The sequence below is a fragment of the Mirounga leonina genome, unplaced genomic scaffold (assembly GCF_011800145.1).
Source record: "Mirounga leonina isolate KUSES-001 unplaced genomic scaffold, KU_Mleo_1.0 Mir_418, whole genome shotgun sequence".
NCBI lineage: Eukaryota > Metazoa > Chordata > Mammalia > Carnivora > Phocidae > Mirounga > Mirounga leonina.
The window spans coordinates 22,551,748-22,575,924 of NW_023270739.1; positions in this window are offsets into that span (position 1 = coordinate 22,551,748).

The following is a 24,177-nucleotide window of genomic DNA, read 5'->3' on the forward strand; positions in this document are numbered from 1 at the left end:
AGCCCCGCATCGAGCCCCGCATCGAGCCCCGCATCGAGCCCCGCATCGAGCCCCGCATCGGGCTCCCTGCTCGGCAGGGAGTCTGCTTCTCCCTCTGACCCTCCTCCCTCTCATGCTCTCTGTCTCTCATTCTCTCTGTCTCAAATTAAAAAAAAAAATTTAAAAGGTAGCATCTCCTTTATAAATACTGATCCTCTATAAATAATGTGATGTCTACATTTGCCTTTTGAGATTAATATAATGCATCCCCTAAAGTGGAATTAACTTAAAATGCTCAAGAAAGGGGATGTTTAGTCTTTCTCTTGGTTCTCTAAATCTACCGCTGACTGTCAGAGTTGCTCTCAGATGATGCCCAAACGGGCAAGTCAAGAATCAACACGTTCCACTTTGAAGGTGAAATAGAAGGGAGAAGGTCATTTATTGCAGCAAGGGGTCATCTTTCCATTAGCAATGCAAATAGCAAGGCAGGGAAGATTTTGGGGTTTGCTAACTGGCTGGGTGCCATTTTTCTAGCAACTCTTTATTGACCACTTGTGGTGTTCTAAGGCCTGAGGGTAGGTTCTGGGTATATAGTGATGAGTCCTGACATCATGGATGTAACTAAAATGAACCATTTGATTTCTCCGGGCTTTACTTGAAAAACAAGGCTAGTTCTGAATCTCACGGGGTTGCTATGATAAACACACAAAGTATAAATTGTTAAACAACCATAGAGTTCTTTAGGTCAGCATGGTAACACAGCCTCAGCAGCGTCCTTAAACTTTGTAAGATCGGCTATTTTGCTTATTATCTACTTTCATGAACTTTACTCAAATGGCCTGCCGTTGGCCCTTTATCTTTTTGTGACAGTTGCGTTTCCCTCTTCAAAGATGATCCCATTTTCCTGATTCTTGATGAGCGCCAGTTTTTTTTTTTTTTAAGATTTTATTTATTGATTTGAGGGAGAGGGGGAGAGAGCATGAGCAGGGAGGAGAGGGAGAAGCAGGTTCTCTGCAAGCAGGGAGCCCAACACAGGGCTCAGTCCCAGGACCCTGGGATCATGACCTGAGCCGAAGGCAGACGCTTAACTGACTGAGCCACCCAGGCGTCCCTGCGTGCCAGCTTCTTATCTGCTTTGCAAAATACTCTTCGAAAGGAGGGGCTTCCTAAGAAATTTCATTGGCATTTGATATGAATTCAGAAAGAGAAAAATGACTATTCATAAAAGCTTGGAAAAAAAGTAATTTTCTGTATTATATATACAATAAAAAATCAGATACTTAAAATAACACCCCAGAATACAGTTATCATGAGACATCTCTGTCATTTCCTGGAGTTAGAAGAAGAGAACAATCTTGGAGTTGGGCGAGGAGCCAGCTCTGTTGTTTGTGGATAGGAATGATGGGGGTCATTCTCTGCATGAGGGAGCAGGCTGGGAGGGGCTTTCTCTGGATCATGCTGGAGCAGCTGAGCCTTGGAAACATGAGGGGAAGGTTTCTAAGAAAGCCTTTCTTTGCGGTACATGTAGGAGGAGGATCTCACTGCTTGCATTTAAAGACCGCTGTTCAGTCACATAGTCTCCTGGGGTATAACATTTTGGCTCTTTGCAGGAATTTTATGTATCATCTCTTAATTGAGGGAGTCTCTCCTCCAGTGTCCAGTTCTGATGTCCAGGATAATACATGTTTCTCTGTCTCCCTCTGGTCTGTGTCCCTATCTCGGCATCTCTGCTTTCTCCCACCTCCCTGACCCCTCTATCCCACGTGCGTGATTTCATCACTGAGTGCAAAGGCACAGCAAACTTCAAACCTGGGCCCCTAAAGAAGCATTTTAGAGGGTCTGGTTTTACACTTTGTAAATTATGCACTTAATAGAAGGGCTGCTGCTTTTCTCCATTCTCTGACAAAAAAAGAGGCTGGGTAGTGAGCATCATGGTATTGTACAGGGTTAGCCGGAGTTTTCTGTAAAGGGCCAGATGGTAATTATTTTAAGCTTTCTGGGCCACACAATCTCTGTCACAACTACTGAACTTGGCCATTGTGTTGTGAAAGTGGCTACGGGCAATACATGAACAAGGAGCGTAATCACTGTTTGAAATTTGAGTCTCATGTTAGTTTTACATGTCCTAAGATATTATTCTTTTGATTTTTTTTTAACCATTTGAAAATAGAAAAACCATGCTTTGCTTGTGGGCCTTATAAAAACTGGCAGTAGGTTAGATTTGGCCCACAGACCGTGGTAGTTTGCCAACCCTTGGCGCTGAGGAAGAAATGCCAAACCAGGAGTGAGAAGCCTTACATTCCAATTTCAGTTTTACTTTTTAGCCCTGACATAGTCATTTAACGACTGACCTCCATTTCCTCATCTGCAAAATGGGTATGGAAAGGTGGGGGGAGTAACTTTAGAATGGAGAAGCCTGGCAAACGTTACCTTGGCCAGGTGATCAGGGTTAACATCGGTGGCGAGTCATGGTGGTAGCATGGACCCCTGATTCATGATGATAGTGGCACTTCACTCCTGTGGCCGTCCTCCAAAAAACCATTACCTCAGCCTGAACATGAGAAAAACATCAGACCAAACCCACACTGAGGGACATTCTCCAAAATACCTGACCAGCATTCCTCAGAATTGTGCAGGTTATCAAAAACAAGGAAAATGTGGGGAAACACATACACACACAGAGAGAGAAAATGTGAAGAACTGTCACAGACGTTAGGGGGATCTAGGTTGGCAGGATACAGCGACCCTGAACTATCTTCACAATTTTTCTGTAAATACAAAACTCTTCTGAGATGAAAAGCTGATATATATGTATATCCTAAGAGAAATCTCCACACTTTGGCAGTTGATTAGGTGCAGAGGGCAGGGGAGGAGAAATAAAGTTTATGTCGAAGTCTCCAGCCTGCTACCAGGGAAGATAGCCACACTATTGGACAGAAATAATAAATAGAGGAGGCAAATCAGGAAAAGGAAAGAGTGAACTTGCAGGACCAGGGACACAACCTTGAGTATGAGATACTGTTTAACACTTAAAGTGATAAAATATTTGGAAAGGGCTTTTGGATTTCAGACATTTTGTTTAAAAGGATCTTCATCCTGGGTGCCTGGGTGGCTCAGTCGTTAAGCGTCTGCCTTCGGCTCAGGTCATGATCCCAGGGTCCTGGAATCGAGCCCCACATTGGGCTCCCTGCTCTGCGGGAAGCCTGCTTCTCCCTCTCCTGCTCCCCCTGCTTGTGTTCCCTCTCTGGCTGTCTCTCTCTCTGTCAAATAAATAAAAATAAAATCTTAAAAATAAATAAATAAATAAATAAATAAAAGGATCTTCATCCTGGCTCTATTTGACATTTAAGTCCCAGTTTAAGAAAGAAAGATTAACTGGATTAAATAATAAAATAGTTATTGGACTCTGTAAAAAAACTGGACTCCTGCTCACATATATATGTCTGCATATGGATATGTTTATCCTATTGTCATTAATGCATTGCTCAAGCTTGGAGTCGCTATACGCCCCTTTCATTTGCAAAAGGAATTAAACTCATGCTGCCAAGTGGAACATTATTTATTTGACTTAGCTGCTGGAAGCAGCCCTTTTTCTGTAGCAAGAAGTGTTCATTGTGCTGACCTGCACTGGAGAGCATGTTTTGTTCACTTCGGACAAGGAGTTAAGAGCTTTGTTTGAATCATTCCTTTTTCTGTCTCGCCCTGTTTATATTTTACAGCCAGAGTTGTTTCAGAAGTGCACACGGGCTTTGGAGTCCTGTGATGTTGGCGGCACGTTAACAACGTGTCTGGTAAAACCATGGCCAGGACCCCATACCTGTGTAGGTCATGAATAGGCAGTTCCCAACCGAAGAAATTCAGATGGCAGGAAATCTATGAGAAAAATAAGCCTCCCAAATAATCAAAGATATGTAATTACAAATTTAAAAATTAATATTTTATATATATGTTAAAAATATATGCCGATAAAGGACGCCTGGCTGGCTCAGTTGGTGGCGCTTGCGACTCTTGATCTTGGGGTTGTAAGTTCGAGCCCCACACTGGTGTGGAGATTGCTCAAAAAATAAAATTTTAAAAATTATTTATATGCCAATGAGATGGTAAAGATAGTAAGGAAATGGAGATTCCTGTGCTGGCAAGGGTATGGGGAAGAGCACTCTGGTGGAAATATAAATTGATACGATCTTTTGGGAAGAAAGTTTGAAGTCTACATTCCAAGTTTTCAAATATGTATATTCTTTGTTCCAGTATATTCCACTTCTAAGAGAGGCTATCCTAAGGAAATACTGGGACAGGCATGTAAAGATACCTGTAAATGATGATCATCTAATATAGTGAAACACTGGACATAATATCTAACCATAGAGTTAATAATTTTAACATTGTAGATATAGCTATTATAAAGACTTGCATTGCATTATTAAATTTTTGAAAAAACATTTCAAAATGAATTTGTAGTCCAGTTTATTTAAAAACGTGTGTGCATTTATGTTTCTAGAATAACATACTAACACTTAAATGCCTTTAAAATGTAGATGCAAATAAAAATATTTTAAAGTCTAAGCCAAAATGTAGACTCTCGATGCCAATTCTGAGTGGCATAAACTATCTTTATCTCATAAGTTACTACTATTTGTAGAACCTAAAACATGTTCCCATCATCACTCATACTCTCCTTCTCCTAAATAAGCCTGACTTTCTTAAATAAAAGTTACAGCTCATCCTAAACTATTGAGTAAGGATTTTTATTCTCAGTGTGAAGAATCTAGTACTCTCTTAACCAATGAGAAGCCCATACATAGTTAACTTTTTAGTTTTATTTTATGCTACAATTGTTAAAATACTCAAGCCAGTGTTTGGTAAAAAGCATTCTATGTGAGGAAACTGGGTGAAAAAAAATGAGATTTCAGGAAGAAAAAAAAAAATCTCTTCACTTTGATTTTATTAATTTATGCCTTGCCTCTTTCCAAATGTACTTAAAGTACCTAAATGTCCCAATAAAATGTGTGCTGAGCCTAAAAATGTGTTGACACACATGTGCAAACCAGCTGTACCAATTTACTGCCTCCAAGGTGGTGATGATTTATGACAAAACATATTTCCAAAAACACTCAACATCCTTGAATGAGAGACTTCACCTTAACATGTGAGTGAAATGATTCACAATCACCTTTCTTCCCAGGTCCACAAAAAACCAGCATGGCCATGCAGTTGAGATCAGTGAGAGAGCTTGAGAAAAAGAGCTGACTGTAACAGGATTCGTACGTTAAATGAAGCTTCACGTAACCATGTAACCACGTACAGCCTGATAGAGGAAGAAAAGAGAGGAAGAGCGGTGGGGAGAGGGAAGAAGGTTTATAGCTCCCCTGCTCTTTGCCAGGCTCTCAGCTTAACTCTTATTTAGTAAGCTGCAAGCATGTGTATAATGTTCAGGTGGTAGTTCTGTCTAAATATTTCTGAATTAATCCAGCCTCTTCCCGATGTTGCTCTTAGCAGCTGCGTCCTGTGGGTTCCCTCAGTCTGCCAGTTATGCAGTTAGTTGCTATCAATTCCAGATTTCCCCTCCTACCACTGCTCAATGTTTGGTCAGCCCCGGCTTAAACCATGTACCATAGCCGGGGTGAGGAGGACTTGGGATTATTTGAAGAGATCTACCAGATGCCTCCAACTTCAGAGACAGAGTTGTGAGCAGGACTGTTCTCATTTCACTAACTGTATCTGTCTCTTTCCAAAAAAGGGTTTGAAGTGCCCAAATCTTCCAGCAGGATGTGTGCCATGAGACGTTTCAAAAGAGGGAGAGAACCATAAGAATTCCACAGAGTAGGGCAATGTATAAAAAAGCAAGATAAGACAGTGAGGAAAGGAGAGAAAGTTGAAGTCTCCCTCTGATCGGAAAGGAGAAAAGGGGGTGCATGGGGAAGAAAGATTTAGGACAGTTGGTTAAGGGGGTGGAGCTCCTTAAGATGTTTAGTGATTGAAATAGGTGGCGCGTGTGAAGGGTGAGCACTTGGCTTTGTGGCGAGTTTGTCTCAGTCTTCCCGAGAATCGGGGAAACTTCTTCCTATTTTAGGACAACTTCAAGCCAAGGTTCCTTCTGGAACCTTGAGCCCATTCCATTCCCATTATCCCTGCCATGCTTAGCTACACCTAAAATGTTGACCTCTCGTGTGTTGACATCCCCTTACTGGGCTCCTGCCCCCTCCCATCTTCCCATCCCCTTTCCACTGTTCCAGACTCTCCTGCAAAGTTCCAGGTAGATGCCTGTGGGCTAAGTCTGGCCCTCTGCCATGTTTTCTTCAGCTGCCATGCCACTTTTATCCCTTTGTGGCCTCCACTGGCAAGCTCCAGGAGTCTCCTTTCTCCATTAGAGGGAGCAAAGACCCTACCACTCCCTAGTGTTTTCCCAAACTTGGCTGTGGTCCATTTCTTGGTCTGGGTGGTGATCAAATGAGTGTATTCAGTTTGTGAAAATTCATAGAGTACTTACTATTTTTCTATGCATGTTGTTCATTGGTTTTTTTAAGTTTTCTAGTTGATTAAAAATTGATTTCCCCAGACAGACCTTACGCAGTAGACCTCATTATTTTCCCTTCTTTGTAGATGAAGATATGCGGACATGGAAAGGTCAAGCAGTTTGTCCATGGTCATACAGCTGGTCCATGACCAAACTCGAATCACACGCAGGCGGCCTGTGCTCGCTTCATCCCAGGAGAATTTGTTCAGTCATGGGGCTCTCTAATTCTATTCTTGGCTTCTCTGTGCTGCCACTTCAGTATCCAGCACATGAATTTCAGAGACGTATTTACATGATTTCTTTTACGTGCTATGATAGATTAAAAATGGCCGTAAATTTTTTATAACTCCTCCTATTTGGATGTGAGCTCCAATTCCCCTCCTTTTGAATTTGAGCTGACTTTGACTTTGCTTAATTGGTTGGATGCAATGAAAATAACACTGTGACATACGAGGTGAACTGTAATAAGATTTACAGCATCTGCCATGGCTTCCTTGACCACTGACTCTTAGAATCCACCTGCCATGATGTGAGGAAGCCCAAGGAGCCCCGTCAAGAGGCCCATAGGGAAAGGAAATAAGGATGTTGGCCGACAGCCCCTGCTGAGCTCCCAGCACCAACTTTCCAGCCACGTGAGTGAGCTTTGTGGGTGGGTCCTCCAGCCTCAGTTGAGTGACCCCAGTAGGGCCACGTGGAGCAGAGATGCGCTGTCTCCACTGAGCACTGCCCAAATTGCCGATTTCACAAAGAAAAGAAATGGCTTTTACTGTTTAAGCCACTAAATTTGGGGATGCTATGTTATGCAGCAGTAGATAAGAACACATGTCAGCTTTGCTGAACCAGTATAAGTTAGATTGAATGTGACCTCAAAAATTTCATTTCCTTTAACATTAGTGTATCACAGGAAGTGTCCATTAGGAAAAACGTAACTCTTAATTCAAACCATCCCCGAAAATCAGTCCCAGAAACTATTTTTGCGTAGTTAAGAATGTTTTTTTCCTCTGTCCTCACTAAAGCAAATACCAAAGACCACCCACATTAGCATGCATTTACTGAGAAACTGGGAGTCTTCTAAGAAAAAACACATTTGCTAGTAGAGTGTCAACAAAGTGCCATCAGAATAATTGCAGAAGCTGAATCAATGTAAAATCAGACTGTATATGAATCTGTGAGTCACTGGAAATTAGGTACAAGAGCTACACAGTCTAAAGTTAGTTTCTCACATTAGCTAAAAGGGCAGAAGAATAACATCTAACATTTTGGGGGTGCTGCTCCCCACTCAAGACATTTGCTTGGCAAATATTCTCGCAACAAGACAGCACAATTACATAGGGTGTGTTCCACCAGGCCTGACAGGCCAAGTTGGAGAGTGATTGATTACTAGGGTGGTGTGTTTACTGTGACTGGAAATCATGGGATTATCGCTCCCATTGCTTCTGAGTCCTTTCCGATTTGTATGGATGTGCTCGTACTCCCTATAAAATAAGCAAGGAGGGGAAGAAATGCCTTTGAATGTGTGGCTGGTGGCAAAATGCTTTTGAGAAACTTAATAGGGTTATGGCTGGTGGGGAGATACCTATTAGAAGGTTGATGAGTTTATGAAAAACAGGAGGTATTATGTTGAATAATTTGATATATACGTGGATGGATAAAAGGTAGTGAGTTAGAAAGAGGGTTTTTCAGAAAGGCTGACAGGATCTACTCTGTTAGAGCCAGGTTGCTCTGTAGTCTGCAGCTCTGGTGAGAATGCAGCTGGATAACGCATAAACAAATGGACATGGCCATGTGCCAATAAAACTTTATTTATGGACATTGAAAACTGAATTTCATGTAATTTTCACATGCCACAAAATATTTTTCTTTGGATTTTTTTTTTCCCGACCATTTAAAAATATAAAAACCATTTTTAGCTCTCAGGCTATACAAAAACAAGCAACAGGCCAGATCTGGCCCGCAGGCCATAGTTTGCTGACCCTGTTGTCATGTGGGTGGGGGAAGAGTTGAATGGGGGGGGGGGGGCGTAGGAAATGGCTTGCTTTCCGTCCTCTACTTTCTTTTTTTTTTCTTAATTTTATTTATTTATTTAAGTAGTCTCTGTACCCAGCATGGGGCTCAAACTCAACCCCATGCTCTTCTGATTGAGCCAGCCAGGTGCCCTGTACCCTCTAGTTTCTGGACTTTTGTATTTTTGGAACTTGTTAGAACAAGTATATATATATGAGTTTTACAATAAGAAAATTAAAGATATGCCCGTATTAGAGTCCAAGGGAAAAAAAAGTGTATACAAGGGCTTTGCTGGGTTTCATTTAGAAGGGGACATGGGATCCCTTGGGGCTCATGTTCAAATACTTCAAGATCTCATTCATTCAGATTCACCCACTCAGAATTTGAGTTGAAGGTCCTATTTGCTCACTCCAAAAAGAAGAGATTTGTTTGTTTATTTATTTAAGATTTTATTTACTTGAGAGAGGGTGTGCGTGCGTGCACACAGGAGCAGGGGGGAGGGGTAGAGGCAGAGGGAGAGGGACAAACAGACTCCCTGATGAACAGGGAGCCCAATATGGGGCTCAGTCCCAGGACCCTGAGATCATGACCTGAGCTGAAGGCAGTCACTTAACCAACTGAGCCACTCAGGTGCCCCAAGAAGAGATTTATTTATTAACTTGAATTATAAACAGTATGAGGCAAATAGTCTTACTAATTATAAATATTTTCATTTGCTTATTAAAGGAGGCCCATTAGAATATCTGCCTGGAGGGCGCCTGGATGGCTCAGTTGGTTAAGCGACTGCCTTCGGCTCAGGTCATGATCTTGGAGTCCTGGGATCGAGTCCCGCATCAGGCTCCCTGCTCGGCGGGGAGTCTGCTTCTCCCTCTGACCCTCCCCCCTCTCATGTGCTCTCTCTCTCTCTTTCTCAAACAAATAAATAAAATCTTAAAAAAAAAAAAGAATATCTGCCTGGATATAGATGCTTGAAAGCATTACCATATTTCCTTTTAAATGCTGTGTTACTCAGACCAATTCAGACTACTCTCTTTTCTCATTTTACCCAGAAGGCTTTTATGGTACCCATCTTTGCATTATATTCTTCTTTTTGTCTTTTTCCTGAAGGCGTGGCACTGGTTCTGTAGATCACAGCTTGCTTGCTTGCTTGCTCTCTCTTTACTTCCTTTCCCTTTCCCTTTTCCTTTCCCTTCCTTCCACAAATATTTACTGAGCGCTTCCTATGTACCAGGCATTTTTCTAGGCCCTGAAGACGAGCGAACCAAGCAAAGTTCCCTATCTATGGAGCACACATTCTTTGTTAAATCTGATTTTGTCCTGTTCATCTGAAGTAATGTTTTCCTGCAGGGCTGGCAAAGAAGTTTCACCTCACAAGTCTACTCTGATTGGCTGTTAGTGGCTGCTTGAGGTAGCATGTTAAGAGGCATTCTGAGAATCAACTAGAAAGAGGACTCTTCTGTCATTCAGCTGGGGAGAAGAAGGGGGTGAGAGCAGATGGTCACATATGTGGTATATCTTATGTGGCTTGTGAATCCTGGCCCAGGGTAAGCAACTGCAGGGGAGTATGACCTGGTGATGGTAGAATAAATACAGATCTGGTGTCAGACGGGATTCAGATTAATTTCTTTCCTTTTTTTTTTTTTTTAAGATTTTTATTTATTTATTAGAGAGCGAGCAAGAGAGTGTACATGCGAGCGGGGGGAGGAACAGAGGGAGAGGGACAAGACTCTGGGCTGAGCACAGAGCCCAACACGGGGCTCCATACCATGTCCCCGAGATCATGACCTGAGCTGCAATCAAGGGTCGGATGCTCAACCAACTGAGCCACTCAGGTGCCCCAATTCTTTCCTTTAAAAAAATTAATTTACTTTTTTTTTTTTAAGATTTTATTTATTTATTTGACAGAGAGAGACACAGCGAGAAAGGGAACACAAGCAGGGGAAGTGGGAGAGGGAGAAGCAGGCTTCCCGCCGAGCAGGGAGCTCAATGCGGGGCTTGATCCCAGGACCAAAATTAATTTACTTTTATTTAAAGAAGGATAGCAGAAGATTCTGAAATGTCTTATTATTGGCCTTTAGTAGACATAAGGCATCTGTAAAGTGACAGGAGATTTTAAGATTCTAAATGTATATGGTGTATAATATGCAAAACAGGGAAGTAGTCAAACTTCTTTAGGGTTAATTAAATGTTGTATTGAACAATGACAAGATGTTGATCAATTTTAAAGAATGGCATTACTTTTTACATAAGTGTTTTTTCTATCTTACATGGTCATAAAATTTTGGCTCCCTGTAATTCCCCAAGGATTTTCCTCAATTAAAGATCTAAGATGTGTGGTGCCATAGCTCATCACAGAATATTTTAAGAAGGCATCAACCAAATCTTTTTGTGCAAGTACACTCAGTAGTCAAATTCAGTAAGCATAGGGTATTTGGGTTTTTTGTTAATCAAGGACTCAAAAAAACCAAGGGTACTTAGTTAAAAGATACCATGGTTTTTATTTTGGTTTTTAGTATGTATATGATGTGTTGTGTATGCATATACATGTGTGCATTTATATTTCAGTTGACCAACAGGTTAGTTGTCTTTTGGTAATTATGGCTCATAGAAGAATTTTCACTTACATAGAAAGCACAATCAGCAGATCACTATGGTCTTTTTTTTTTTTTTTTTTTTAGGAGGCAGCCTAAGTGTTTCATTTTCTCCGCAGTACGTACATGCCACAGCAATGAGCACATAACAGTGATGGTTTAGTTAGTAGAACCTGTGCCAAAACTCAGTTCCACAGACAAAATACTCTCTTCAAACCATACGCTCACCTAAGGTAAAGTATTTATGTCCTACCAGAAGTGTAAGAAGTCATCTTTCTTTCATACACACACTTTTCCAGAGTTTTGAGCTAAAGAAGCCAATTAAGATCACCTTGTCGAAAGCTTTAGGAAAGAACCTACACTACCCCCAGAGGAATTAAGTGGCCCAAAGGGCCAAGACTAGGACTCAGATCCCCTGGCTTCTCATTGAATGCTTTCTCACAATCCACGCAGCCTCCCTTTTGGACTAGGTGACTTCTCAAAGTAAGCGGTATAATTGCTCTACTACCTTTTTTTTGCTCTTCTACTGTAGATTAACATGGTCAGTATCCTCATTTCCAAGTTTTTTTTTAATTTCTTTTCAAAATTTGGCTTTAATACATGAATACTAAAAGTACCAACAAGTTCAACCAAGAAAACACCATTTCCAATTCCAATATCAAGCACTGAAGCATCAATGGAATCTTGCGTTTTTGCATCCACCTTATTAGCCGATTCATACTCTCTTCTCCAAACCAGATTTCTCCTGTATCTCCATATTCTTGAAAAGTTTGCAGCTGTCTCTCATAGACAGCATCCCAATGCTCTCGGGTCCCCAGCGCTGACGGGGCAAAGCCATCCTCTCCGGGACTGCCCCTTCGGGACCGCTCTGTGGCCCCAGTGCTGTCCCCATCCCCGTACCCGCCGCCGCCGCTGCGGCCGAGTTCATCCCGCTCCGCGCCCCAGAGGGCCATTGGGGCCCCACTATGGTCTTTTCTTTCCCTGCCATCAAGAACTAATTTCCCTTCTGCTTCTTTGTGACACAGCTCATGAGGCCTCAGTTTTCTCATCTTTAAAATGGGGTAAATGATACCTACTTCAGAAGACTGTTATAAGGGTTAATTATTCTTTTTTTAAGGATTTATTTATTTGAGAGATCGTGCGTGCGTGCGAGTGGGGCGGGGCAGAGGGAGAGAATCTTCAAGCAGACTCCCTGCTGAGTGTAGATATTACTTGCAGGGCTCGATCTCACAACCCTGAGATAGTGACCTGAGCTGAAACCAAGAGTGGGACACTTAACCGACTGAACCACCCAGGCACCCCAAGGGTTAATTATTCTTATAGCTATCACTATAATTAGTGTCATTATTATTAGTAGCTAACATTTATTCAACATATATTATGTCCTGTCTTAGGCACTTTACATGTATTATCCTATTTAATTCTCTCAATAACACAAGGTAGGTCCTATTATTCCCATTTTGCAGGTAAAAAGCTGAGATGAAGAGAGATTACAAGTCTGCTCAGGGTTTCACAACACATGATGACACCACGTATATGAAGATCCCTACATCAGGCCTGGCACATAACAGGTGCTCACCACATGTGAACTTTATACATGAAGTCCGTTTGCACCCCCCCACCCCCACCATATCCTGCATAGCAGCAGATGTAAAGGGGACCATCAGCTCATTATAGGTAATTTGTCTATGGGTTGGTAGGGAAAGCCCATTTGTTCCTTTTTCGTCTTCCAGGCCTCCTAAGATTAGGTATGTCCCTAGGATGTTTCTCATGATGCCTTTCTTTTCACTTATTATGGGGCTTCACCTTGGTCCTTTAACAAAACTACAATATCTTTTAAAGCCCAAAGAGAAACTGCATGATACACAAAATCTGATAATATAAAGAGAATTAATAAGGAAACTCCTTGGGACACCTGGGTGGCTCAGTTGGTTAAGCATCTGACTCTTGATCTCAGCTCAGGTCTTGATCTCAGAGTTGTGAGTTCAAGCCCAGTGTTGGGCTCCACACTGGGCATGGAGCCTGCTTTAAAAATATATATATAAAGAAACTCCTTACAAAGGGGGAGAGAAAATGCAGGTGACAGAGCAGGGCCACTTCAGGCTGGTAGCAGAAGTGCCCCCTCCAGCCCCAGACCAGAAGAGGGAGGGAGTGGTTACGAGAACCCAGGGGTAAGAGGCAATGTGGAGGGGTTGCCTGACCAGATCTGTGACTTCTGGTTAACGGACGCAGCCAGCCCATGGCAAGACATGGACAAGGAAAATGAGAAATGAATACTCAGCCTCACTCCTTTCTCCCTTCTCCCACCAGTGCTCTCCAGGGGTGAGCCCAGCTGGAAGTCCCTAGATGCAGTGCATCTCTAAGGGTTCCCAGAGAAGGTAGAGCAATCCTGAGGGACAGGTGGAAGATAATCAGTGCTGCTGTGATCCTTGGGCATGAGTAGGAAATGGCGAGACAACTGCATTGCACACCAAGATCACACTTCTTGGTGGTTGTGCAGATTCAGACATTCTTGGCTCCAGCTGTTTAACAGATGGCTAGATCCACCAGGTAGACAGTTACATATTACTTTTTATAAATGCACATGTGGAAAAAGTCTGACAGTGATTTGTTGGAGGACAAAGAGTTGGAGTTGACACTTCATGTAGCTTTTGAGGCTGATTCACTATTGCATTAGCCATACCTCTTAAAAGTCTCAGTTCACATATGTAAAATGAACATAATAATACATCCTTCTCAGAGACAGATGTGGCTTCTATTAGTCAGTCTGTACATTTTTTGAGATTTCTCATGGAGATGAAAAGTCTTATTATGATGAGTATAATATGCATTAGTAATTAGATACGAATCTCTTAAGTTATTTAGATTTGAGATAAAAGTGCCCTTGACTTTTTAAAAAAAGATTTTAAGTAATCTCTGTATCCAGCCTGGGGCTCAGACTCACCACCCCAAGATCAGGAGTCACCTACTCTGCCAACTGAGCCAGCTGGGTACCCCAAAAGTGCCCTTGACTTTAGATTGCTGACTCTGTGGCATATTGTGGACTGCCCATCTAAGGGGTTCATCTTGGAGGTAAATAGCTTGACTTGGAAGGTCATACGGATTTTTCTCTAATCTTTTTGCATGTCAGATGGTCTCAAACATGCTGACCAGGATAATTGGGACACTTTGTACTAAGAATCAACCACATGAATCAACTGTCCTCCTTTGTTACAGTACTCTGTGTACTACAGGTGAAACCCAGAATAAATTACTGAAATATAAATTGAACATGTAAAGACTCTGTCGTGACATATCTGCCAAGTACCTTAAGGTTTAGACAATGTATTGGTAACTATGTAAAATAAGTGCAACTCACACTTTACTCTTGAGAATGTAAATTAGGTTAGTGATTTTGAATAACTGGCAGTTTCCACACAGGTCATACAAATACCTATCCCACAAACAGCAGTTCTTAGGTATATATGCAAGAGAAATGAAGGTATACATATATCTACCAAAAAGACATGCACAAGAGTATTTATAGCACTCTTATTCATAAAAGCTCCAAACTAATAACCCAAATAAGCATCAACAGGGAAATGGATAAAATAAGTTGTGGTTCGTTCATACAGTGACATACTTCACAGCAATAAAAACAGTGAACTGATTATTAAAATAATGAGCTAGGGGCGCCTGGGTGGCTTATTTGGTCGAGTGGCCGATTCTTGGTTTCGGCTGGAATCATGATCTCCGTCCAGGTGGTGGGATTGAGCCCCACATCAGGCTCTGCCCTCGGCACAGAGTCTGCTTGTCCCTCTCTCTGCCTCTCCCCCCTACTCACGCACTCTCTCAAATAAAGATAAAATAAAATAGTGAGCTAATGACATGGGCGAAACTGTGGATGAATCTCAAAGATACTATGTTCGGTAAAAGAAGCCAGACACAAAAAGTGTACCTGTATGAAGTTCAGGGACAGGTAAAATGAACTTTTGGTGATAGAAGTTTAAAAAAAAAAAATTATGTCTTTTATGCTGAGATGGGGGTGGGAGGTATTGATTTAGAAGACTCATAATGAAACCTGGGGAGTTGAAAATTTCTTTATTTTTGTTGTTTTAAAGATTTATTTATTTTAGGGAGAACGAGAGAGAGCAAGCATGAGTGGGAGGGACAGGTAGAGGGAGAGAGAATCTCAAGTAGATTCCACGCTGAGCGCAGAGACTGATGTGGGGCTCGATCCTACAACCCTGAGATCACGACCTGAGCCGAAACCATGAGTCAGGTACTCAACTGACTGAGACACCCAGGCGCCCTGGGAGTTGAAAATATCTTATATTTTAATGTGGATGGTGTTACAGAGATACACCTATATAAAAATTGTTCAGATTGCGTACTTTAGATTATGAACTTTACCTACTTAGCTTCCTATATATTATGCTTAACTAAAAATGTTTGTTTTAGAAAGTATTGAGTATTAAAGCCAAACCCTGACACACGTAGCAATGATAATACCAGGAAAACATAATGAAACATTTACCTTACTACAGAGTATGCATAGATACAATCTTTCTGGAGAGTTTGTCAATGTGGATTAAAAAACCTTGGTGGGGGGGCACCTGGCTGGCTCAGTCAGTAGAGCATGCAACTCTTTTTTTTTTTTTTTTAAAGATTTTATTTATTTATTTGACAGAGAGAGACATAGTGAGAGCAGGAACACAAGCAGGGGGAGTGGGAGAGGGAGAAGCAGGCTTCCCGCTGAGCAGGGAGCCCGATGTGGGGCTCGATCCCAGGACCCTGGGATCATGACCTGAGCCAAAGGCAGACGCTTAACGACTGAGCCACCCAGGCGCCCCGAGCATGCAACTCTTAATCTTGGGGTGGTGAGCTCGAGCCCCATGTTGGGGACTAGATTGTACTTAAAAATTTTTTTTAATCCTTAAAAAAAACCATCTTAGGAATAAGGTTTTGACCTTTGACACTTTTGACATAGCAATATCCTATAGAAATCATTAAGAACATATGTACAGGTTTGTCCATAAGGGTGTTCATTTCAGTGCCCTTTTTAATACTGAGCATTTGGAAACAATTCAGTGTTCAGTTTTGAGAATGGGTAAATGTGCCGTGAAATATGCAGCCATTTAAACAACATGGTGGGAAAAGGGGCTATGTTTGTATTCACATGTCTTTCTACTGAGGAAACAAGACAGACATAGTAAATAGACTCCAGAAAACTGTGTTAGTTTAGCTCAAGTGATGATGAAGACATTTGATATATGTATATTGAATCAAATAGAAAAGTATTAATAGATATCTGATTATACATTATTCATCTCCCTGGAAGAAAAATATTATAGGTCTTCTATTTCTTCCTTTAATCTATTTATTCTCATATTCTTTGGTTTAGCCTTAGATTCAGTGTCTGTGTTTCTGACTCAGATTCAGCAAATGAAATCTCATCTGTGGCCTAAAACTGCAATTTTCCTATCTAGCCATTGCTGGTTAAAGTAACTCTAGGCCGGGGGGGGGGGGGGGGGGGGGACACAAAAGTCTGGAGGTATTACATTCCCAGATTTCAAGCTATACTACAAAGCTTTAGTAATCAAAACAGTATGGTACAAGCACAAAACAGACTCATGTATCAATGGAACAGAATAGAGTCCAGAAACAAACCCACACCTATATGGTCAATCAATCTAGACAAAAGAGGCAAGAATATGCAATGGGAAGACAGTCTCTTCAACAAATGGTGTTGGGAAAACTGGACAGCTGTCTGCAAAAGAATGAAACTGGACCACTTTCTTACACCAGACACAAAAATAAACTAAAAATGGATTAAAGACCTAAATATGAGTCCTGAAACCATAAAATGCCTAAAAGAAATCACAAGCAGTAATTTTTCTGACATTGGCCAGAGCAGCATATTTATGAATCTGTCTCCTGAGGCAAAGGAAACAAAAGCAAAAAGAAACTAAAATAAAAAGCTTTTTCACAGCAAAGGAAACTGTCAATGAAATGAAAAGGTAACCTACCAAATGGAGAAGAAATTCACAAATGATATGTCTGATAAGGGATTAATGTCCAAAATATATAAAGAACTTTACAACTCAACGCCAAAAAAAAACAATCTGATTTTTAAAAAGGCAGAGGATCTGAATAGACATATGCATGGCCAGCAGACACATGAAAAGATGCTCAACATCACTAACCATCATGGAAATGCAAATCAAAACCACAATGAGGTATCACCTCACACTTGTCAGAATGGGTGAAAGCAAAAAGATAAGAAATAACGGATGTTGGTGAGGATGTGGAGAAAAAGGAGCCCTCGCACACTGTTGGTGGGAATGCAAGCTGGTGCAACCACTGTGGAAAACAGTATGGAGGTTCCTCAAAAAATTAAAAATAGAAGTACCCTATGATCCAATAATCACACTACTGGGTATTTAAAGAAAATAAAAGCACTAATTGGAAAAAATAGATGCACCCTTCTGTTAATTGCAGCATTATTTATAATAGCCAAGATATGGAAGCAATTTCAGTGTCCATCAACAGAATGAATAAAGAAGATGTGGTGTGTGTGTGTATATATATTTGGAAGGAAGTAATTTTTTCATTGGGCAAAGGAAGAATCATCTTATTTTCAAGGTTGCCTTATATTCAGTCATTTTTTTTTAACTTCTCAGGGCCTCAATTTCTGCATCTGTAAAATGGAAATAACAATGCTACATCTTAGTGGTATTGGATGAATTAGTTTCTCACACACCTGAAAGTAATACAACATTGTATGTCAACTGTAGTTCAATTAAGAGAATATGTCTAGGGGCGCCTGGGTGGCTCAGTCGTTAAGCATCTGCCTTCAGCTCAGGTCATGATCCCAGGGTCCTGGGATCGAGCCCCGCATCGGGCTCCCTGCTCCGCGGGAAGCCTGCTTCTCTCTCTCTCCCACTCCCCCTGCTTGTGTTCCCTCTCTCGCTGTGTCTCTCTCTGTCAAATAAATAAAATCTTTAAAAAAAAATTTAAAAAAAAGAATATGTCTGACAGGAGGCAAGTAAATTGTAACTCTGTATATCTCTATGTACACATGCATAATAATTCACATAGATATAGCTCTATGTACTCATCTTTTTTTAAAGTGATCTCTCTACCTCACCTGGGGCTCGAACTCACAACCCTGAGATCAGGAGTCTCCCACTCTTCTGACTGAGCCAGCCAGGGCCCCTGTGTACTCATTATCCTGTTGGTGTTTCACCTCCTACCTAGTGCCGTATTTGGCTCACACTAGGCCTCATGATTTTTGCCTGAAGTCCCTTTTTTTGATTTGTCATATATGACAAGGAAAAAAAAAAAAAAAGCTTTGGTGTCATGTTTTATTCTCCAGGCCACACCAACCCGGGGTTTCCATAGAATTACAAATATTTTCTGGTAAGATTAAACATGACAACAGCAGGTTTTAAACTTTTTCAAAACTTTCCTTTTTATTTTATTTTATTTTTTAAGATTTTATTTATTAATTTGAGAGAGAAAGCAAGAAAGCACAAGCAGGGGGAGAGGGAGAGGGCGAAGCAGGCTCTCCCCTCCCCACCCTCCCTCTGAGCAGGAATCATGACCTGAGCTGAAGGCAGACACTGAACCATCAGAACCACCCAGGCACCCCAAAACTTTACTTTTTATTTAAGAGAATTCTTGTCATACCCTGTTTTTCTACCTCATTCATTCATTCATTCATTCATTCATTCATTCATTCATTCATTCCACAAATATTTACCAAATACTAGCATAACTTGCACATGCAACTAGGTGCTGAGGACATTGTGAACAAAACGAAGAGGTGTCCTTCTTCATTCATTGAGATCATATCCTGCTGGGGGGCCCTCCATGTGTCACTTCCTCTGCTGTGCCAGTTTTACCCTGGAATTCTCAGCCACCATCCTCCTGTTGCTTATGAGCTAGTCCTGGAGGTCAGCCACCTGCTTTAGTGGGCACAGCCGTTCTCCGAGCGTGGGGCTTGCCTGATTTCCAAGCAAAGGGCCCCTCTACCTCCTTAACCTTGCTGGGCTTCTAAATGGGTCAGTGGTCCTATAGCCCGTGCTGATCCAGAACCTTCTCTCCAAGAATTCCATTGAACTTTGTGTTGCACGCAATCTTGACTGAAGACTTTAAAAAAAAAATTCCTTAAACAAATACCAGGTTTGTTCATATGATTTCCCAGCATCCTTTCACATCTTTGTGATCCCAGAGATGTGAAAGGAAAACGAGGAAAATGTGTCAGCCCCCACTGGCATGAACCAGAGATATTTTCGGGGAAGGGTAAGGGATTCTAGTCCAGAATCTCTTCAGATTCTTGAAATGGCAAGGATTATGCAAAGATAAAAGCAAAAGTAAACACTAAACCGTGAACAAAGAGTGAACACAAAGAGGGGAAATCCTTCTTGGAAACAAGCTTTCCTCCGGAGGAGAAAAACAAGAACCTGTTAAAAAATTCTGTCAGCCTGTAGCACTAAATGGAGACTGCAGTCTGCACGGTGCCTCTTTGCTCCCTGTCTCTGCCGACAGGCTGTGTTTTTAAATGGAAATTAGTGTTTGGCGGCTCAGGCAGGGATTGACGTCACAGGCTCCCGCTCCATTGTGGACTGGGGACACCAACAATAAATGGGAAGATGATTTGGGCAGTAGGGTAAACAGAGGTGAGAGGGTACGGTTCAGTGAGAGGAAACAAGCCAATTCTTGAAGTCTGGCACGAGGGCAGAGACAGCTCCTGAGTCACGCATGTGTTCATTAAAGGGGTATTTGCTCAGCACCCATTCTGTGTCTCACATTGTGCAGGACTCTGGGGGACGCAGTGGAGGTTGGGCTGGGGAGCAACTCATGTCCACAAAGCCCCTACCTTTGCCAGATGGTGCTTTGGGCTTTGTGTTGAATCCCCCACAACCCTGAGAACCACGTGCTAGAAGGGCGTGGGGCCAACCTCAAACTGGGGTCTTTCTTATTCCCGAGCTGACTCTCTCCCTATTGTTTTGGAATCTCTATCCTGTTGTGGTTTTGCTTTTGTTTTGACTTTTAATCACTGCTAAAATCTTTATTTCTGTTGTGGATTGCCACTTTTCCTCTGATCCTTGAAAGCTGTCTTGGGCCGCGATGTCCTTGTGACCTAGAGAACCATAGTCTCAGGCAATATGACTGATTCTGCCTTTTCTCTCCAGCTCCTAATTTTCCCCCTTAGCTTTTGAATAGGTATCAAGTCTAAGCTCCAACTGTTGCCAAATACTCTTTTCTGAAGTCCTCCCAAGATTTCTGCTCCCTCCCCAGGACAGACACAAAGGCCGCCTCCCTCCCAACCAAATTTAGTATAAACCAAATTGGAAGCAAGGAAAGAGTCAGTGAGTTGCTAATGGTACTCCAGGATTTTAACTGTTTTCATTCTGAAGTCAAATTCTATTTGAAAGACAGATGTGTTTACAGTTAGAACATGATAAAACAAAGGTCCATGTTTGATTCAGAGAACCCTAATGCAAGGGTTATAGAAGAATCACAAATAAGCGTAATTGTGAAAACTTTAAAATCATAAGACATTCTGCGTGTCTTTAATCATTCATTTATTGAACTGATAATTACTGAGCACCTACTATGTACCAAACACTGCAGTGCTGGGGATACATTCATCAGTAAGCAAAGCAGAAAAAAAAAGTCTTGCTTTTTACTGAACTGTGAATACTGACTGGGGGAAACAAACAATAAGCCTAACAAGTAAGTAAATTGTATGGTATGTTACAAAGTGATAAGTTCTAAGAAGTAAAATAAAGCAAGGTAGAGAAAGAGGGAGAATCAGGATGTGGTTGCAATGCAGCTTTACTCTGGGAGCCCGAGGAAAGCCTCACCGAAAAGGTGATATTTGGTTAAAGATGTGAACAGATGGAATGAGCATTCAGATATTCTGAGGGAGAGCATTCCAGTCAGAGGGAACAGCAAGTACGAAGCCCTGAGAAAGTATGCCTGGTGTGTATTCTAGGGAAGGTCACTCCGGTTTGACTGGAGCACAGAGGGGAAGGTAGGAGGTGAGGTCTGACTGTAGGTCCCTGTAGGAGTTTGGCCATTAAAGGGTTTTGAGCATGACTGACAAGATTTGATTTACTTGTAACAGAGGTTAACAGGGTCAAGAGAGGGATTTTTAAGGATGGGGAAAATTAATAGCACGTTGCTGTGCTACTGGAAATAATCCCCAGAGAGAGAAAATGTGATGATGGAGGAAGGAGAGGGGAGAATTGCTGGCAGGAGGCACTTGAAAAAGGAAGGCTGGTTGGGATGTAGAGCAGGAGGAAAGGGGTTGGTCGGCCTCACGATCACAGGTCACCGAGAAAAGTAAACGAAAATCCATCAAAGTCGTCATAGTAGTTGTATCATTGTGAACAGTTTTTCTTCTCTTTTTCACTATTTTCCCCTTGAAGTCCATCCAAGGACCTCATGACTAAACTCAGTTTAAAAATTCTCCCACCTTTTGGGGCACCTGCCTGGCTCAGTTGGAAGAGCACGCTGACTCTTGATCTCAGGGTTGTGAGTTTGAGTTCCATGTTGGGTGTAGAGATTACTTAAAAAAATAAAATCTTTAAAAAAATTCTACCACCTCTTTCTTGTAATTTAAATAAGACACCCAGTACTCTTTTACAAGGTTCAGCTTATTTTGTCCAGAGGAAAAACCATGTATTAAAAAAAAACAATGACCACAAATAATATCCCTGCTGATGATATGTCCCTGGGTGTTCTTAATGTGTTTTCACAGGATTTCCCAGATAAAGCAAAGGTCATTCTGTCCTTGAATTCGGCTAAGTACAATGCATCCTGCCCCGGACTGTGTTACATTTTGATGGCCAGATCCAAACCTCTCAGGTTCTTCCAGGAAATGTGTTTCTAAAAATTTCCAAAGCCTGTGTAGAGAGTTCTTATGTGCCCAGATACACAGATTTGTAATTAATAAGAGCTAAAATTAATAAGAGCTGTTCTTTATGTCTTCGCTAAACCATCCGAAGCCTCGAGGGCTGTTGGAAGTGAAATTATTCTAAATTTCCAGTTTGGTTATCAAATCTCTTTTTATTAAAGAGCACAGTTATTCCCTTAACCATCATTCATCTTATCCCTAGCAGTCGTTCTTTGTAATTAAAGCTCCTGATTCAGCAAACCGAGGTTCTTGCACAAATGTATTGAAACTTGCAAATCTGTTATTATCTACCTAACACACGAAACACCATAGAATATTTTTGAAATTCCCCATCATATGCCACTTCAAGGAAACTATACCACTTTCCTCTAGGTCGTAGACAGAACACTATCTTATCTAAAGAAGGACACACTGGAATTGAACACAAATATAGAGAAGACCCTTAATCACAGTGCACTTCTTGAATGAATGAGTGGATATTCGATTAGTATTTTAAAGACTCTCTTTACCTCCAACCGTTTCAAGAGATTGGCCTGGACCTTGAGACTGAAATCCTGCAGGAAAAGTAAGAATTGCTTGAAACTAACAGCACAGAAGACTGAATTGTATTTTCGAAAGTGTCTGACAAGTAAGCACCTCTGTCAAGTTGGGCCATTGGCTTAGCCTCTTCGGTCCTCAGATTTATCATGAAAAATGAGGGAATTTGACTAAATTTGTAATGTATGAAGGGATCATAGGGATTCTTTAATTTCCCTCAAAGGAAACCGGGGGTTCTAACACCTAGCTCGTTCCTTTACCGTTGTACTGTGCTGTACTTTAAGCTACTTCGAAATCGATAAATTTGGTGATTCTAACTTTAGAAGTAGTTTCAAAGTAGTGGTGGCTTTGGAAGCAGATTTGCCCCTGCCCATCCCCACCACCATCCACATGCCAAACCTACTGAGCCATTTCTCAAGAGTTTTGGATCAAAATCCTGCATTATACTGTTGGTTGCACAACTCTCTATACTAAAAACCTTTGAATTGTACACTTTAAATGGGTGAATTGTATGGTATATGAATTATATCTTTAAAAAGGTCAGAATTCTTTTGTTTGCGGGTGACAGAAACCAACTCAAACTGACTCAAGCATTAAAAGGGGGAGTTAGGGGCTCCTGGGTGGCTCAGTCGTTAAGCGTTTGCCTTTGGCTCAGGTCATGATCCTGGGGTCCTGGGATTGAGTCCCGCATCGGGCTCCCCGCTCTGCGGGAAGCCTGCTTCTCCCTCTCCCACTCCCCCTGCTTGTGTTCCTTCTCTCGCTGTGTATCTCTGTCAAATAAATAAATAAAATCTTTAAAAAAATAAAAATAAAGGGGGAGTTAATAGCCCATGTCATTGGAAAATCCCACACTAGACGTCCAAGCATGACTAGATCCCAGTCTCAAACAATAGCATGGAACTAGAGATGCTCTCTCTCCATCTCTCAGCTCTCTCTCCTCTGTGGTGACTTCACTCTCAGGAAGATTTCCTCACGGGATGTGGCTGTGGCATTTCTCAGCTTACATTTTTACCATGTTAGCAACTCCAGCAGAAACATCTCCAGTGAAAGTTGGGGGATTACACGTCATTGGCGTGGTTTGGGTCACATAACCATTCAATAATAACACTCATATAATATTTACTATGAACCAACTTTATTCTTACAACATCGCATTTTATAGATGAAGAAATCAAGGCACAGGGAGGTTCAGTAACTTGCTCAGGATCACGTGGTAGGGAGTATAGGAACTGGGATTTGAAACTCAGGTAATCTGCCCCTGGAGTTTGTGATCTTACTGGTCTTAAATGCAATGCTACTTCCAGTCTCGAGAGTGAACTGAAGAGAATGTCCTGACTGGCTAGTCCTGGAGCAGATCCCATATTTGCAATTGCATTCTTTCCTGACAGCCTGTGTTCTAAGCCTTTGAAGATGTCGGACATATATCAGATGCTAAAGAATTTTAGAAGAGTCTGTAAATACCCTCCATTTCAGAGACTGCAGCCATGTCTGTGTCTCGTTCTCCCTAATCACCAACATCACCCTGACTGTAGCCATTTGGAAATGAAGCCTTGGGCCTTCTTGCTAGAATTTGAGCTATGTCCAGATCCTGGCCTGTCTAAAGAAAATTACGCCAGGGGCTCCTGGCTGGCTCAGTCTGTGGA